The sequence below is a fragment of the Lycorma delicatula genome, chromosome 11 (genome assembly GCF_047948215.1).
Source record: "Lycorma delicatula isolate Av1 chromosome 11, ASM4794821v1, whole genome shotgun sequence".
In the NCBI taxonomy this organism is placed as follows: Eukaryota; Metazoa; Arthropoda; class Insecta; order Hemiptera; family Fulgoridae; genus Lycorma; species Lycorma delicatula.
The window spans coordinates 10,909,356-10,928,913 of NC_134465.1; the positions used below are offsets into that span (position 1 = coordinate 10,909,356).

The window sequence follows — 19,558 nt, forward strand, 5'->3', positions numbered from 1 at the left end:
TGAAATTACATTATGGCTAGGAATCCAGCAGAAGCTCACAGTTGTATTACACTGAGTCATTTGAGAAATAAGACTCTGAATCTCATATACAATACAGAGTCTGGAGTTCATGTCACTAATCATTTGTAAGGCACTCATGGAAACTGAGCAGACAAGTATGTGTTGAAATGTTGTGCTATTATATTTTTAGGCCTTATTAACAGCATACAGCTTCGCAAAAAAATATATTGTCAATGCTGGGAAGGGCAAAAATATATGTTCTGTTGCCAACCACAAAATCACAACCAACAGAATTAACATTTTTAGAGCGTCTGTATAAACTATAGCATTAGGATTCAAACTATTTATAATATTATAAAATTCTTCTTGTAACATAACCAGATTTGTGTTATTATTATTTTTATACTGTCAAAAACAAAAGCAGTAATTAACAATAGAAGGCCGCCAAGAGAGGTAATAACATGGAACAACAGTAAGAACTGGAAGTAATTATTTAGAGCTAAGAAAAGGTGCTGAACTCCTTAGTGCCTAGCCTAGCTCCTTAGAGCCTTATGCCTAGCAAAGCAATAGATCTTTGCTGTTTCTGGTATTGATTCATATGTGGGTTAGAGAACGCCGCATCAAAAGTTGGGTGATTACATTGCGCTTTAAAACGAGCTAGTTAAGTGCAGATCATTTGTTTCATCTATTCCAAAAGGATGGCTCACCAATTTCACCAGTAGACTTATCAGAGGGCTTGAATTTACTGGCATTTCTCTCGCCACCACCCCATTCGATTGCCCTAAATCATGAGACTGAATGTCTGTGCGTCGAAGGGCTACTGTATCTTAAAACAGTTAAAGTGACCTAGTTCCTGATAGCCCCCTGAGCTAACCTAATTGCGTGAACGATATAAGCACAGTCTATTACACCAGTTGCTTGTGTAACCCAACTGCTCACTTGTCATATATAACTAAAATGGGTAGGCACACCCTGTCAACTACTAAAAATATATATGAAAATAAATTTTTATCATCAAGACAGTAATGCGCTGCCACGCCTTGTTTTCTGAATGCCAGCAAGTACCTGTCCACCATTTTAAAGCGCTTGGATCAGTTGACTGGTGGCCAGCTGTAATTCTCAGGTAGCTTCCCACAGCAGCAAGGTAGGAGTTTTTCTCTTCGATAAACTACTGGTGCTGGTTGAACAAAGCAACGGCATCAAGGAATGCCCACATGGTCTGACAGTGCAGCTCTTGCGACACTGACTCACTGCTTATGAGTGGCCAATTTTCCCTTTGACCTCTAAGTTCCAGGTTGGCCCGAGTTCTGCCCCCCTCCCTCCCAAGAGCTTGGCAGTCAAACATCATGTGTTCGTTCGACTGGACCTTCCTGCAGACACACAACTCATTAGCTGCCAGGCGGAACCGAAACAAATATTGGTTTAAATTGTGTTATGTACATTTGGTTATATGCATATTGGTTAAATGTATTATAAACATCCATGTAATTTTTCTATCCATACTGGAATAATTTAATCGTTAAAATCTAGTATTTTCATTTGTTTTATTATCATTATTCAACCTATTATATATTGTCATAAATCTACCTAATATTGTAATACATCAGGTATTACTTTAGAGGATGGTATGTATGAGTGTAAGTGAAGTGTAGTCTTGGACAGTCTCAGGTTGACCATTTCTGAGATGTGTGATTAATTGAAACCCAACCACCAAAGAACACTGGTATCCACGTTCTAGTATTCAAATCTGCCTTTTCTAGGATTTGAACATTGAAACTCTTGACTTTGAAATCAGCCGATTTGTGAAAATGCGTTCACCACTAGACCAATCCAGCGGGATGTATATACTTAAATTTAAATAAAATAACCACCTAGTACAGAATATTGAGATAAGACATATCTTACATTAATTATTCATGAAAATACTTAAATGTGCCTTATCTCAATATTTTGTACTAGGTGATATATTTAATAGAATTTAAATATAATTAACAGTACAGAGGAATAATATGAATCTTAGAAAGAATTTCAGTAAAATAATATATATATAATTATTGATAAATTGTAGTTAATAAGTTTTACAGTACCTTATAATAGGAAAGCAATGGCTGTCCTATTACTTTAGTGGTTAATATAACATTCTGTACTAAGATCTGGAGTTTAATTTACAACATAGATAAAAATTTTCCCATAAATTGTTTTACATAGAATAATGTAAAACAATCCAAGCAATATACAGTGATTCACATAGTGTTAATGGCACTTTCTGAGCTCATTCTACTAGTGAAAAAAATTCATATAAACATGGGTCCAGAAATGTACCATTAGTCAGTTATGGCTAGCAAAAAATTTAGCACCCTAATTTCTGGGCAGAGAGTGAAATAAAACTATACTGAAACTCTAGAAACCCAAATTAAGGGGTAAACTTGATAGTCTTTATGATTTTTAACCTGACAATTTGAATAAAACAGATTCCAGAATCATATCTCCAGTAGTTTTCGTAATATCTGAGTAAAACAAAACAAATTGTAGTACAGTCAATTTGTATTTTTATTTGAAAATGCTTACTTACCAATTGATGTTTTTTCCATATGTTAGGGTGATGAGGGAAGCTTAACTCCAGATTTTTAACATCCCCCTCCCATAGATTTTTGAAAAACTCAAAAAGTTTTTAAAATGCGTTTTCTCTGAATCTATGCATTTTAGAGAAAAGTTTTTCAAACAAAAAATGTAGAGGACATTCTCCTCTACAATTAATGTCTTTGAAGTTATGCCGTATGATTTGAAATTGAAATACTAGGTGGCGCTGAAGTTGTAAAAAATGTGGTTTTTACAAGTTTAAAAAAATTGTTTTTGTCTGTATTGCATTTGGAAAAGTTGTTAATCTCAAAAAAACAGACAACTTTTATTTAAACAATTTTCTTGTACGACTTACCGTTTTGGAGCTGTAGCTTGTGAAAGTGTGAAAATGTTGTGAATTGGGCACGTCCAAATGTTGTGAATTCGTAACCGGTCTAGTCGTTTACAAGGTTTTTTACATAATGTCCTCTACATTTTTTGTTTGAAAAAATTTTCTCTAAAATGCATAGATTCAGAGAAAAACGCATTCAAAAACTTTTTGAGTTTTTCAAAAATGTATGGGAGAGGGGATGTTAAAAATCTGGAGTTAAGCTTCCATCACCCCTAACGCATGGACAAAAGATCAATCGGTAGGTAAGGATTTTCAAATATAGCCTATTTTGATGACAAATTGCCTGTACTATTGTCAAAAAACACATTTTTTTATGTTGCAATACAAAAACTTTGTTAAATGACTTATAAATGCATAAAATTTATTATAAAATATCTAGAGAATTTAATCTTGTAACACTGTGAATCACTTGCAGATAAGTTTAAAATGTTGGGATGAATCTGCTATTATATAAAACAAAGACACTAGGTGATCAGATTAACTAGGGATCAAAATAAATAACAGGTAATGTTATTTATTTTGACCTTTGAAAAAATTAAGTTATGTATGTAGTTAGATTGACTCTCCGATAATGAAAGTCAGTCTGACTTAAATGTTGAATATTGTTACTGTAAACATAGAAGAATACTTACTATGTTAATTTTATTAGTTCATTTATATGGTTCATCAAATTCCTATTACAGGAAATACTATTTTTTATGGATGCTGAAGTTCTTTTCAAAGATCTGGAAGAGTGCACTGGTATCATTAGTTTTCAAAAATGATGATTTACATGATATAAGAAATTATAAACCTATGTCAGAGCTCAATTGAGTCTTTGAAAAAGTTGTTTACATAAACTTTTATGAGACTTTATGCAATTTTATTGATTCGTGCTGTAGTTTCATGGTCTGAAGAGCTACAGTTACAGACCTGAATGAAATGATCTCATTTGTGGCCTCCAAAATTGAGAATAGAGGTTAGGTTGATGTTATATATTTTGATTTTAGGAAAGTGTTTGACATACTGCAGCACAGCATACTGTTGAGTAAGTTGGTCATGAACAGAATCACTGATTGTATGTTAATATGGTTCCATAGACTGACCTAACTAATCTATGGCAAGGTGGTTGAGGAAGTTTCTAAATGTTATTTGGCTACTTCTGGGGTTTCACAAGGTTCAAGTTCTTGCACTTTTATTTAATATCATTGGAAAAGATAGTCAGTCTAATATCTTACTGTTTGCTAATGGTCTGAAACTTCTTATAAAAGTAAACTGTGACCATTATTTTGTTGTGCTGCAGAAAGATACTGGTAAGATACATAGATGGTTTATTACAAATCATAAGCCATTAAGTCTAGACAAGAGTAAAGTTATAATCTTTTCTTAAAAAATTGTGGTAATTATGTGTCAGTATATCTCTCATGAAATTATATGTTGTGAGGAGGTAGTATTTGACTTAGGTGTAAACTATGTGCAATTCTTTACAAATTGTGTTAATAAGATTTCTATTAAACCCAGGCTAGTGTTTTGGTTTAGTCACCACTTCTAGTCAGAAAATATCATCTTGGAGCTACCCCTAAACATTGTTTATCTAGTACTTGAATTTATCTCTGTATCTATGATTCGGAATTACAAGAAATATGAAACCAGCAATAATAACTGAAGTTATTATTGGACTGAAGTCCAATTGAAGTTCTATTCAAAAGCATTTGTTAATATACTCTATTTAATTAACAGTTTATGAAGATATGATTGAAATACAAAACTTTTGCAAGCTTAGAATTCTAAAAAGTTGTACATAGTAAGCAAGGGTACAAAGAAATTTAATATTAAAAATGAGAAATTCAATTTGACAAAATACAAAAAAAATTAATAAATAAACTTTATTTATGGCTGGAGGGCGCAATAAAAGTAAAGTTTGCTTAACTAATTACAACATTTAATTATTCGGTAATTACGTTAATAAAGAGAACACATACGATTTTACACCTTTACTTAACAAAGTCTATAAATGTTTAAAATTACCGATTTTGAGATTTTAAACATTTATAGAAGTTGTTAAGTCCTTTCTTAACAGTTATTTTATTTTTATGTAGTAATCTATCAAAATACATCCCAGTTATTTTGGGATGATAGATCTATATATATCCTAAGCTATATATCCTTATAGCTAGGGTTTTAAGGGACTTTTTCATCCACAAAATTTCATGAGATCGTGTGAGCATTGGCTTGTTTTGATTTTAGCACAGTATTTATGCGTATTGAAAACTATTGGATCTGTCTGAGAATGTAAGGTTTTAAAAGGTTAGTTGTAAAGATATTTTGTTAACAATTTTAAGGTAAAAATTACTTTACCTAATATACTTTAAAAAATTGCTTACAATTTTATTTTATTATTATTTTTTTTTTTTTATAAATTATTCGATAATTTATCATTAGAGAGTTTTATTGGGTACGTAAACTTAAATTGCGTCTTGCGTTGTAGTAATGTTTTTATATTTTTTTAAGAATTACATCATTTCGTTGTTAGATCGACTAACAAAGTGTAAATTAAATTATGCGAAGGAATCGCTAATAAACTGATCTGTAAACTGTAACTTGTGTTTGGCTTTGAGATTTATGGAGTGTGAAGCCCGTATAATTGTTTGTATTACGATTTGTTAAAATTATTATGTAGTTACCTTTGCTAAAGTTCCTATTATGCACACAATAATTTCTTGAATTTGAAGTAATGGTTTTTCATTCGAAAATTTTCAAATGAGTGATTCTGGAAGTGTGGGATTCAATTTTAAGCAGGATATATAATGATGCAAGGAACAAAAGGAGGATATCTCCATCAACAATATTATTGGAATATATGGTAGTAAAACTATTACAATTTTTAAAAGGGTTTATCTAAAAAGTTACTTTAAGTGGAATTGGATTGCTTACAGGATTAAGCAAGTAATAATCCTGTAACCTTTCACCTGTACTTGGCGACAGGGTGAATAGTTTTACAACTTTCTAACAAGTAAAATTAGTATTACTTGACAGAAGGTATGCAAATTTTTCCTTTTTCTGCTTTGTTTTAGATTTTCAAAATATCTCGACGAAGAAATCGTCATGGTATTTCTATTTTACTCCTTCGGCATCGGCTGACCAGCTTTATATTTGGAGTCATTGTTGGCTCTGTTGTTTTATACTATTACACATTTTTTTGAGCAACATGGTAAGTAATAAATATATTTGTGTAAAAGTAATATCTTTCTCAAAAAGTCTATTTTAAATTTATAACATTTATAATGTATCAGATAAATTTTTTGGTATATATATTGATATATTTATTACAGTTCAGGTAAAAATAAAAATCTGCGTGCTTTTTTTACTTCCCTGGGCATAAATCATTTTAATGATTCCTCTGTGTAGAAGTTTTTTTTACTTTAATAATATTGTAATGTTTCTTTCACTATATTGCCAGCGAACATATTCCTCTGAGATGTTCTTATTTTAACAAACCAAATAGTGAAACTCAGAGGGGGAAAGAAAGGACAGGAATGTTTGGTGGATGAGTTATGGTTTTCCACTAGTATAATTTCAAAGAGAGGCATTGGTTTGTGAAATGTAAGCATATGTCTTCTTGAATGCAAACTACCAATTATTAATTTATTTTAATATGTTATCATTAGATTGAGGTAAATGTTTACAGTTTCCCTCCTGCCTCTAAACTCTTTGTTATTAAGGTATATTAATTTAAACTTAGTATGAAGAACAAAAGAATGTTTGTTTTAAGTCAGAAACTCAAAAATATAATTAATCTTAAAAGTATTCTCAGAAGATTCTGAATTATCTGTCTGTTGGAGGCTTTTGTTTGTCTGCTACTGTTGGTCAGAACTGAGCTGCCAATTGTTTTAAACAGGACATGGATTTGCAATCTGTAGTTCAGATTGAGTCTATGGAACATGAATTTGATCAGATCGCCAAATAAATAAATGGTGCTTTTGGTTAGATACATTTACATGAACTTCATGCCATATTCTTTCTATCACTTGCATTTGAGCCCCGGTGTCTGAATTAACAAAGTGGTTAACTGTTAAGCAGGGGAGCAGAAAATGTTCAGACCCCTGAAATTTTCCCCAAACACAATTTTTTTGGTCAGAAATTTCTCCAAAACTTTGTTACATTTTACCGACCAATTTATTGTATGTGATCAGTTATAAAAAGAGAAGTAATAAAAATACATGGGTTGCAGACATTCAATTTATTCAAAAAATATAGAAATACTAGCTTGATCTTTAGTTCTTGATTTTTCATTTGGGTGTTATTTACTAAATGATTTCTAAGTTTATCGCATCTACTGTGTCAGTCACAAAGTGCACAATTTACATCTTTCTTACTTTTAAATGTCAATATAGTTAATTAATGTACAATTATGATATTTTATACTTACTATACTGTATATTGTGTATATCAATTAACACTATTAAAAGTTACGTAACTACTTTACTATTAAAAGAAAACAATACGCTTGCAGGTGGCCAACTAATGAAAACAAAGAAGCACTATTGCCTACCCAAAAGCAACTAAATGAATAGTGCAGTAGAGAGGAGACGAGACACTCACGCTTGCAAACACTGGTGACCACAATGCATCTTTTCAGAAATGTATCATCCCTGCCTGTCGCGATTTGAGTTTATGAGTCATTGCTCACCAGGAATGACATTGCTACCTTTGTTCTCATTATGCCTAATAGTTAGTAGGATGACTGTTTCTTCTCAAAACTTGTTAAAAGATCAATTATTCTAGTTAATAATTGTAAAATTGATGTGAATACATCAGTTGATATTTACATTGTGGTTTCTATTTTTAATGACTGGTAAAAATTTCCGTGAAATTTCCCCTGAACCACGTTCACGTGTTCGGACATATTCTGCTCCTCTGCTGTTAGGTAGTTGTAAATTTCAGATTGCAAACAATTGTCGACCTCCAACAGCCACTAATGTTAATAGTCCAGGGAAAAATATACTGTTTGATTATTAATAATAAAGTTTCACTTCTGCAAGTTGAAACAAAGAAACAGTTTTTATTGCGACATACATTATCTTCAAAGATCCAGCCACAATCACTGAATATTCCTTTAAAACAACATGCACACAAACTTGTGTTGGTGTCAACACATGTTGGATTAGCTATATGAATCTTGTTACACAAGAAATCTTGACTTGGTGGTATTACTGTAATCCAAAACACTTCAAATCGACAAACCTTTGTTTTAGTTAAATTTTGATGGAAAAACAAATATTTTTATTTTGTGAGATTGTTTTATCACACTTTTATAACTTTTCTGACAAGAATCAACAGTAATAATTCTTTTGTGACACAAACAATTCCCTTTCTTCTTTTAATGTCATTTGACTTCTGCAATCCAGACATTTCTTAGATTTTGATAAAACACTGTGGTCATACAAAAACCTATATAAGGATTCACTATCTTCTGATAAAACAGTAAACTGTGATAATGTAAACTCACATTTACAGCACAAGAAAGCCTGATCATGTGAACATAAAAAAGCCATAACTGCAACATGATTTTTGAGTATCGACCTTCCAACCTTTGATAAGCAGGTTACCTGATAGTTCTCGTGACTTGTTCTTTATTGTTTGTAAACCGTTTTTTCAAAATCAAAGTGCTTAAAGACAGAGTGGGTATAGTAAATAATTAACTAGATTGAAAATACTGAAACCAAAAATGTGTTATTTGACTCAGGACTGGAATTCATATTTCTCCCCAAAACTTGCCCAAGAAAGCTTGAGCAATATTCATGTTGGTTGATATATTACTTTTTGAACATATTTTATATTTATTTTTATAAAATTTACTTCTTATTGTGAGTAGTAAATTTGAGTAAATAAGTATACAATTTGCATACTAGATGATGTTACATCTACTTTTATACTATTTGTATGTTACATCTACTAAATCTTGATGCAGCTTGTACAATTCAGAATTCTTTTACTATTAAAAAAAATATTTTTTTATTTGAAAGACTTTTTATAGTTAACATATCATAGTGTATCCTGCATTAAGTTCCTGCAGAAATAATTAGTTAAAACTATAAATATTCTGTTTAATAGCACCATAATTTTCAACTTAACATGTGTCTAGTGTTAAAATTAAACATTTCATTTAATTATTTATTCTTCATGCATTAGCTATATAATTTTTCCCAAGAAAGAGAGTGAGTTTTTTTTAATTTGACCCTAATTTCATTATAAAGCCTTCAATTGTGTAAAAGTCTTAGTTTTATCTCAAATTTCCATATCTGCAATTTCCAATATATCACCAGTATCACGTTCATTACATAAATTTTACAAGACTGGCTATGCGAGGTTTGGTTGATAAATTTTATACATATATGCATAGCATGGGAATGAAAAGAGATATTGGAATGAGATAAAAAATGAATAAAAGTACAATACTTTAGTTACAAAATGCAGTATTTATTTTTAAATATAATCCCCATTTACACTGATACACTTTTCCCAGTGTGTGACACGTTTTTGCATTCTGTCACTGAAAAATTCTGGTGGTCTTTCTCAGATCAAAGTGGCGACAGCTTCCTTCACCTCATCATCACTGGTACTTATTGTGAAATTCTCTGCTGCTGTGTGAAATAGGTAATTTATTTATTTTTAATAAAACTGTAAATGGTGATGGTTACTTAATCCAATCATTTATTAAACTGAAGGAGAAAAATGAAAGAGTAGTGTTTTCAGGAAGCTGACAATATCTGTCATACTGTATTGCAAGAATTTTTTGTTCAATCTTTGATTTAAAAAGATTTATGTCAGTCGAATATTTCTGGACTTCATACCAACCGGATTTTTGCTAATGAGTTTAGTGTTTCAAGACAATACTCATATAATGGCAAACTGAAAACTAATTCTGAACATGATTTTTGAAGCAACAGTAGATAAAATTTCAAGTGTGGTTGAAAATTAGATGAAATTGGGAACAATTTGATTGAGATTAAAGAAAAGACTTATATAATTTATTGTGAAATAAAAACAAATTTAAGATTTGAGTTGTGAAAAATTAAAGTGTACATTATAAAAATTTGTTTTTTGTTGTTTTTGAAACATTCTGTAGATATATCAGTTTTGAATGTTTATATGGTGGATTAAAGTGTTACAGAAAACTATAGAAGTTAATCAATTGTGTTACCGCTCTTCCAATTGGAAAGTAAATCCAGCAACAATGAAAAGGAAAAAATAATTTTTTTTAATCCTTCAATTTTTTATGATCATGTGTGATCATAAAGATATAAGTATTTTGTGTACATAAAGTAAGTAAAATTATATTTTGTATGCATAAATTAAATCAGATAATTTTGTATTAATTATAATTATAATAAAAAACAGTGATATTATATTCTCTCATTCCAGAGAGCTCAAATGCAGACATTCTGTATCACTTACTTCCTTTCCTTGATAATTCGTGATTATAATTTTTAATAAATATAGAACACACTTATGATAGTAAAAGAATACTTTTATTTCTCGATGTAATCCCCTGCTACATTTATACAGTTATCCCAGCATTTCACTAGTACCTGGGTACCCGCAGGTAGAAAGATTTGTTGTTAGGTCGCAATCAAGATAGGACTGACTGCTTCACACCTCATTGTTACTGTTGAAATGCTAGTCTCCTAGGAAAAATTTCAAGGACCCAAACAGGTGAAAATTGCTGGGAGCGAGGTCTGAACTGTACGGTGGGGGTGTGCCAATAACTCCTAGCCAAGATCATGTTATGTGGTGGGCTGTATGCAGACGTGCATTCTCCTGCAGAAACAGAATGCCTTTAGTGATCGCACCAGGTTGTTTTTTGATGAGAGCATTGTGCACATCTTGAAGAACTTTGCAGTAGTATTCAATATTAATATTAGCTCCACGAGGTAGGAAATTGACGTGAATGATGCCATTTTTATCCCAAAAAAACTAAGGCCATAACTTTGCCTGCAGAGGCAATTATTGAAAATTTTTTGGATGCATGCTTCCTTTGCTCTGATGCATGTTTGATTCCGGGTTGAAATGATAGACCCGCACTTCATCACAGGTCAGTTCATCTCAGAGCGAGAAAAAACTGGCCTTCTTTGTCAAAACATTGCTTTAATTCTTTGCAGATTTGCAGTCTTCTTTGCCGGTTGAAGGTAGTAAGCTGTCTTGGTACCCAGTGTGCACTAAACTTCAGATGATCGTGAATGATTTTGTTTACAGTTCCCACAGATGTTTTTATTGCTTCTGCAATTTGCTGACAAGTTACCTGTCGATTATCAAGGATCAGTTCTTTCATTCGCTGAATGTTCATGGGAATGACTACTAGGCTTCGAACCACCTCGATCTGGATTATCGCTCAGTGGTGTATGACCTTGTTTAAAACATTTGCACCACTCACGTGTTTTACTGCGACTAAGAGCCTCATCACTGTACTGTGCAGAGAGTTGCGGATAAATCTCACCAGGTTTTATGTTTTCTTTCATGAGAAATTTCATTCAACGCCTGTTCCACATATCTATTCACTACATTGAACGCCATGTTCTTTAAAATTGACTGTTGTTGTTGTTTCATGGTAGCGCGCCATACGGTAATAGCTGACACTTGTACCTTATGTGTACAACCAACAGAATGCGCAGGAATTTCAATCTATACTCTAGTCGAACAAAAGTTCTGGATTGACGTTAACGCCCTCGTAGTTTACTATTTAGTTAACTAGTAGTGCAAGTGTTAAAATGATAACATATGATTCATCTGTCAACTCATGAGCTGGATAAAGGCCAAGAATGCAGAAAAATCTGGTTTTATCAAAAGTTGATATTTCTTATCATATTATTTTAATTTATTGGAATTATTTCATACTTCACTTCATTACATAATTATTTTCATGTTTAATTTATTAATTATTTCATACTTCTCCATCAGATTGCTTTATAATTTTTGAGAATTACACAAAAAAAATAAATACTTCAAACTTCACATATTGAACTCAACATAAACATCAGTAAATGTCCTGTTTTGATATCAAAAGAATGGCCTTTTCAACATTTTTAACTTTGAATTCCCCATTTTTTTATATAACTGTATGAGATTTAGCTTAGTACTGTGTATTTATTTTTGCTTTTGCCTCTATTCTATAAAAATCATTACCACACATAAACGTACACATCATTTTCATAATATAGTTCTTTTAATTTCCTTACAGACTGCATTTTATAATTAAAAACTTGCAAATAAAGAAAAAAAATTCCTACCAAAGGAAAAATTTCTATAATTTTTAACCAAAACTATTAACGTTTAAGAGTTTGATTTCAAAGACCTATAATCACAACTTATTTATTTATTTTCAAAGCAACAACAAGCTTAAGTCCAATTATAGTCACTTTAAGATAGATAAGTTTTGTTGAGTATGAAAAATACCAATCCCAATTGGAATTCAAACCTAGAACCTTCTGAATGAAAAGCAGTGACAATACCATACAGGAATAATAAATAACTTATAATAAGAGATAACCAGTAAAAATATTTACCTATTTACCTGTTTGTGTTGTAATTTAGAGAATAATTTCCATAACTCGGCTATGTCAGTTGCAAATGTAACATCTGTATCTAATACAATAACTTTTGGTAACGACTGCAGTAATACCTTTGATAACGTTAATTTCATTAAACCATATACACCAGAATAATGTTTTTAGGTATCCATGAAACATCTGGTACAACATTATCAGCTAAATAAAAGCTCATCTCAACTGAAACAAACAGGTTTAAATATCACAATAAATTTAGATTTCCAATGATTTTAAGATTAGGCTATTACCTCAATATCAATATTACAATTTACATAGTACAAATCCAAAGTGGCAACTTTTATGCATACTAGAATACATTGCAATATAGATATTCAATTTTAAATAAAATTAATTGTACTAGTACAACGATTCAAATCTGATTCAAAAGTATCTCAGACAAATGTCCTACTCATTACTTAAAAGAAATAACTGTGATGTTTTTAAATTACTTCCTCTGCTGAAACCTGGCTCACCAGATGAAGATTCATTTCAAATGATAAGGTCAAACCTGAGAACAGGTTTTTTTGTGGAGTTGAACAATTCACATTATACTGAGGATATTATAAAAAGTTAGAAAGTTGTTAGTCTAAGTATATTAAATTTCAAGTTGAAAATAAATAAAAAGTTCTGAAAAATTTTATGGTTTCTTATGCGGCTGAGAACCTTTTGAACAACCCTCATAATTAATTACAGAAATTAACAAAAAAAAGTAAAACATGACAAAATTCTTTTATGTATATCTATAAAAAATATTACTAGAAAATAATTAATAATTTCAGAAAGCCTATCACTTTAAAAAACAATATTTAATGAATTTAAATTAATAAATATACAATTAAATTGTACTTTAAAAAAATTTAAAGACTACTAATGGCTTGCTCTCAAATTGCATGAACATCATTCTTCAAGATTATTTTGGACCTCATTACAAAGTTCTTCGTCAATAATGCTACTAATAAAAGAGCTGGATAATTAGCTCTAAAATGGTATTCTGGAAAAATAACTTCAAAAATATTTATTCCCTCTTCAGTAATTACAAGCCTTCACCAAATATAACTTACCTTATTTACTTAAATACCATTTACTTTCATTTACGTTAAGAAATAAATTCTGTAACATGAGAAGAATGCCAAACCTCGGAATCAAACCTTCCGAAAGATGAAATAATACCACTCTGCCAACAAAATTTAAAAGCAGTCATTAATAATTTATAAAAAAGAGCAATCCGTGAACTAATCAATAAAAATAGTAAGTTACAAATATTTTAATAAAAAAGTTCAAAAAAGACCATTTAAGGCACTAGTTACGATACCATCACATCAGACTTAAACAGTTACAAGTCATATTTTGGGATGATTTCAAGGTCCATCGTTAAAAGAAATTGCAGGGATACAAACAAATAATAATGAATATATACTAACTATAATTTACACAAAATATTGTCCAACCTTGCGGTACACTCCACTAATGTCTGCAATATCACTTGAGCAACAGAATCAGCGATTAAATGAAAATGAAGTGGATTCTTTCTATAAAATAATATAGACTTAATAAATGTAACAACAGATCTACTAGAATTATATCCTGCACAAACAATCGCAACATGGATGACTTCACATTTTGGTACTTCGGCTTCCTATTTTAACATACAAAAACAATGCAGTTACACAAAAAAAATTTACAAACCATTACAAAATAATGTAGCATTTTATCAAAAATTAATGAAACTAAAATAATAAAGAGTAAATTAAACCAAAAGTAATGGAAATTATTATGTTGTCTGTTAATATAATAGGCCACTTTCTCCCAATTTTATGTAATTTTCTACAAAAATATTAAATTACCTAATATATATATGTTAGTCCTTTTCTTTATCATTGCATTTTTTGTAAAGCAAGGATCGCATCACATCTCAAGTTTTTTCAATATAACACTGCTCACTTGTGTTGTTAGCAGAGGTTATGTTTATGTCACTGTTTGAGGTTGTTTACCAAGCTATTTCATTAATTTTATTATTTAAAGGTATAAATTATTATTAATGTACATAAATTATTTACTTTATATTATAATACTTTAATTATTTATATATTTAATATATTTACTTACTTTATATATTTATAACCTGATTTATTCATTTACATCAATTTATGAATTAATAAGTACGTTTTATTTTTAAGGATTTTAGCGCACTGCATTTGACATTAATAAAAATTGAATACTAAGAACAAATGTTAATTTATTCATATTAATTTATATCTTAACTATAAGATATTAAAATGTTGAAGTGAAATATACAAAACTGAATTAAACAAACATTTTATACACAAGGTATCCACTCCAGACATCATTTCTAGACCAATATAAAAGCAGCTACTTCACATGAGTATCCTCACTAAGCAAAATCACGAACATAAAACACGCATCTACATCCACAGCACACAACACATATACAAATCCTTACAATATCTACAGTTCAATGTTTGCTTTAAATGAAGATATAATGGTTTAGTCATATAAAATAATTTAATTATTTATTAGAAAGCCAACTGTTTATAAATTAACTAAATAACATAATACACAAATACTGGTATACACAAAGCTTTATGCAATAAATAGCAAAAAAAAATCAATAACAGAGCTATTGTTAAGGCTAGTAAACTACTATACTTTTCCTGAAACCAAATTGGTCTTCTCCTAACACTTCTTCCACTCTCCTCTCAATTCTTCTGTATAAAATTCTAGTTAAGATTTTTTGATGCATGACTAGTTAAACTAATTGTTCTGTATTCTTCACATTTATCTGCCCCTGCTTTCTTTGGTATCATAACTATAACACTTTTTTTGAAGTCTGATGGAAATTCCCCATTTTCATAAATATTACACACCAGTTTGTATAATCTATCAATCGCTTCCTCGCCTGCACTGCGCAGTAATTCTACAGGTATTCCGTCTATTCCAGGAGCCTTTCTGCCATTTAAATCTTTTAATGCTCTCTTAAATTCAGATCTCAGTATTGTTTCTCCCATTTCATCCTCCTCAACTTCCTCTGCATTATAATTGCAAATCATGGGCAGCTCTGCTATGTAAAGTGCCTTTTTTATGGAAACAGAAACAAATTTTTGATCGCCCTGCATAAATTTTGACTTGAAGAGCAGCAAAATAATACAGATTTGAATGATGTTATTTTTAAGCAATAGTGATGTTGATTTAATTAAAAGTTTTTCTTGTATCTAAAAATTGTTTAGTTTACTGAAATTTTCTGTGTTATTAAATACAGTATAAGTAGAAAAATTGATTTTGAAGATTTTTGATAAAATTGCATTCAATTAAATTAATTTTTCATTTACATAAAATTTAACATTTTTAATAATGAAAGTTCAAAAGTAAAAAACAGTTTTTGAGATGGGGCCCACCATTCTACCCCTCTTTCTAACTATCCCACCCATAATGTAATGGTTCGATCATTTCTATGCTCTTACATATGCTCTTATGTCCTCCAAGTGCTTCTTTTTACTTAAGATACCTTAGTTTATATGATTAGTTTATATATTATCTTGTTATAACTGTATTATAAGTTCTACCACATATTTCAAGTTGTAATTTTTTCTTTGGTTTAGTTTCTTGATATTTTTTAAGTAAACTTTTTGTTTGTTTGTGCTGGGTTTTATTCAAGAGGAAAGATTCTTGTAGACTTCTTTTTAGATTCTAATTTCCTTTAAACTTAAAAGCTTTTGTTTTCTTTAAAAGTGTCTTTAACACAGTTTTTTCATTTTTTTTAAAAGTTTGTTGTGCTTTGATCGAACTTCAGTAAGTTTTAGTTAAGGAGCAAAATATAAAAGATGCATTTCTATCAGAGATTATAATAGATTTTTTTTTTTAAGCACCAGGTATTTGCTAAGTTTCTGATTTTATATTGTTAAAAAAAATTATTTTTTTATTTGCTAATTTTTTTATTTAACCGTTTTAGATAATAAGCTGGCTAATATTAAAGAATGCATGAGAGCCTAATCATTATGGAAGTATCATATGGGTACATGATTGATATTGTGATAGAAGTATCATATGGGTACATGATTGATATTGTGATACATCTTTCCATAGAATTTTCATTCACTTTCAGTATTAACCGTAATAGCTAGTTTAGACATATTATTTTTAGCTGTGAGAAGAGTTGAATGTGTGTTAAGGTAAAGTTTTACTGTATTATTTATTTTTTGTTTCTTTATCTATTTTATACAAGATTTGTTTGCTATATTAAATATTTTTAGGGCAACTGTCATTTAACACTGTTTAATGGGTTGTCCCTCTGTGTTCTGCATTGATATTTTTTCCTCAACATATTTCTACATATAAACTCATTTATCATGGTATCATTTTAATAACTTTTCATACATAATATTGTAATGTTCTGTTTAGAAAACATTTTTTTAATAGCGGTGTAGTAAAAATATGCTTTTGAGATATTCTATGATTTTTAACTTCAGAGGATGAGATGAATGACAAGTAGCTGAATGACAAAAGCAAAATTCTTTTTTCATTAGTAAATTTCTTCATAAGTGGTTGACAACCATCCTTGAATCATTCGAGGATTGCAATTGTTAATGGTGTTTGATGTAGTAAATAATTGTTGAATTGTAAGCAAACTGTAACCATGTTTATTAACTTGAACAAATATATTATGTTGTCTGATGATAGCTGTTGAAATATGTAGATAAATTACAAATGTTCACTTATAGACAAGATTCAATTTGATTTGAATATAAAACACAACACGATTATAATAATTGAACATGTTAAAGAATTGCTATATACGAATAAATTGACGTCGCATGTTGCTGTAATGAGTGGAGAAAGCAAACTGAACATAGAAGCAGAACACCCTAGTGGTCAGTAAGAAAACTAATGGTTTTAACTGCCATCACCTTAACAAGATTTTAAGTTTTTATTCTAATCTTAACAACAGGTTAGAATCAACAATGTCCAATGAGCATAATAACAGCTGTATACAATATATATTTGATTGAATAGCAGTGCACTCTGGTGTTTGTGTCAATAACTATCTGATGAAAACAAAAGGTGGTAATTTAAAATTGATGAGATCACAAACAAGAGTATCTTAATGTTTACAGTGGATAGCGATTCTGGTCCACCCAATATAAAAATTACTGTTTCATGAAATAATATTGATTTAAGTATATTTTTGTCTGTAAATATAATAAATAAGTAAAATCAGTGGATATTAAATTAGCAGATTTAAAGGTTTAATTACTAAATAATTAATGTAAATGTTTTATTATATAAGTACACATTAAATGAAGTATGCAAAAAGATTTAACTAGTTCGTAGATATTATTTTAAGGGGCTTTAATAGATAATATTGCTTCTGTAAAATGAGATCGTTTAGTTCAGTTTTAAGAAAATTGGCAGAATATATTTTAGATTGTTTGGTAATTTATTGAAAATAGAAACTGAAGCTTTATTCCTTAAATGTAAGAAAAAGTATTATTTTATGTAATAAGAAAATCTGGTTTGATGCAAATGATTATAGTAATTTTTGGAAATAAGCAATCCAGTTTTTTTTAATAGAAATTTTTTTTATTCATCAACATTGCATATTCTATAATTGCATAGAAAGTTAGAATTTTTAATTTACTAAAAAGTAAGGTTGTTTGGATTTTCAATGCCCCTCTTATATTAATAACAATTTTAATAGTCTCAAGAGAAGTGTTAGACTGCTAAAGTAAATTAACTTTATATTTTTTTAATTGTTTATATAAATCATGTTTATTCTTTATAATTGCTTAAGTATTCGTGTTAATATTGGAAGAAAAAATCTGACAACAAAGTTGTAATACTTTCCTAGTATTGGTTATTTATTTTTATACAGTGGAAAGATAATGATACATAAAAAATTACTTAAGATTTATTTTTTGGGGATTGGAGTAATTTATGATGAAGTTTCATTATAGAATTATTTTATATTGTGTTTAAATAAACCAAAAAAAATTAAAATAACTTAAAAAATCAGTATGTTTTATTTTCTGCTCTCCCATTACCAAAATCACCTTCCTAGAAAACCTTTTGATTTTTTTACGTTTACTATGTTAAATGGAAGAAACTAAAAAAATTCCGCTGGAAAATATACAACTAATAAAAAAATCTAAGATTTTATAAGAAATCTAAGATTTCTTTTTTGTGAGTGGGAGAGTGAATTATGAGGAAATTTTATTGTAGTAATATTATTAAGAGTTTATTTAATAAAATTAACAATTTAAATAAATAAAAAAAACTATTTTTTAACTTTTGATCAACTCCCCCATTCCCAATTTTGCCCCAAAGTATTCGTTTTTGGGTCCCTTGCATTACTATTATGCCTAGGGACATGTAACAAAAATTTTAGTTAAAAAATATAGAATAAAAAAAAATTAACTTTTTTTGTTTTTTTGAGGGAGGGGAAATTTTGGGGAAAAATCTTTTTAAAAATGGTAAGGTAAGAGTTACCTTACCGGCCTCCGTGGCGCGAGTGGTAGCGTCTCGGCCTTTCACCCGGAGGTCCCGGGTTCGAATCCCGGTCAGGCATGGCATTTTTCACACACGCTACAAATCATTCATCTCTCATCCTCTGTACAGTAATGCTTAACTGCGGCCCCGGAGGTTAAAAAAAAAAAAAAAAAAAGTAAGAGTGCACATGTGTACTGCACTTAATATAAAGTAGGGGTAATGTTTGCCAAATTTTGAAAAAATTGACCCCCCAAACCTCCCTCCCACCTTCTGGAGTTGCAAAATTTTACCAATAAATTGTCCCATATACATGAGTCTACAAAATTTCATCAAAATGGTTTATGCAGTTAAACTTTATTAAGCTTCAAACATGTCAACATACATCTGTATGAACATCATCCCTCACTTTTTTTTGGAGTCTCTGACCCAGAGACTCCTTCTTACAGTGTAGTTCTTTCCTTACAGCATAGTTCTGTAGCTATGATGCCAGGAAAGTAATACA

The 19,558-nt window shown here is 30.0% G+C and overlaps 1 protein-coding gene across 11 annotated transcripts in view; it reads left to right on the top strand.

Annotated features, from left to right (window-relative positions):
* The first annotated feature begins 5,163 nt into the window (after positions 1-5,163).
* The window catches only part of LOC142332346 (xylosyl- and glucuronyltransferase LARGE2s-like), a 41,064-nt gene continuing 26,669 nt past the window's right edge, over positions 5,164-19,558 (top strand). For 4 of the 11 annotated variants that reach the window (XM_075378739.1, XM_075378741.1, XM_075378742.1 and 1 more), the window contains exons 1-4: positions 5,164-5,257; positions 6,025-6,161; positions 10,117-10,275; positions 16,523-16,742. The gene's annotated coding sequence lies outside the window, so the exon portion shown is untranslated. Of the gene's footprint in view, positions 5,258-6,024; positions 6,162-9,530; positions 9,608-10,116; positions 10,276-16,522; positions 16,743-19,558 lie in introns of all 11 variants that reach the window. The other 7 variants (XM_075378743.1, XM_075378746.1, XM_075378747.1 and 4 more) reach the window with 5 other exon arrangements.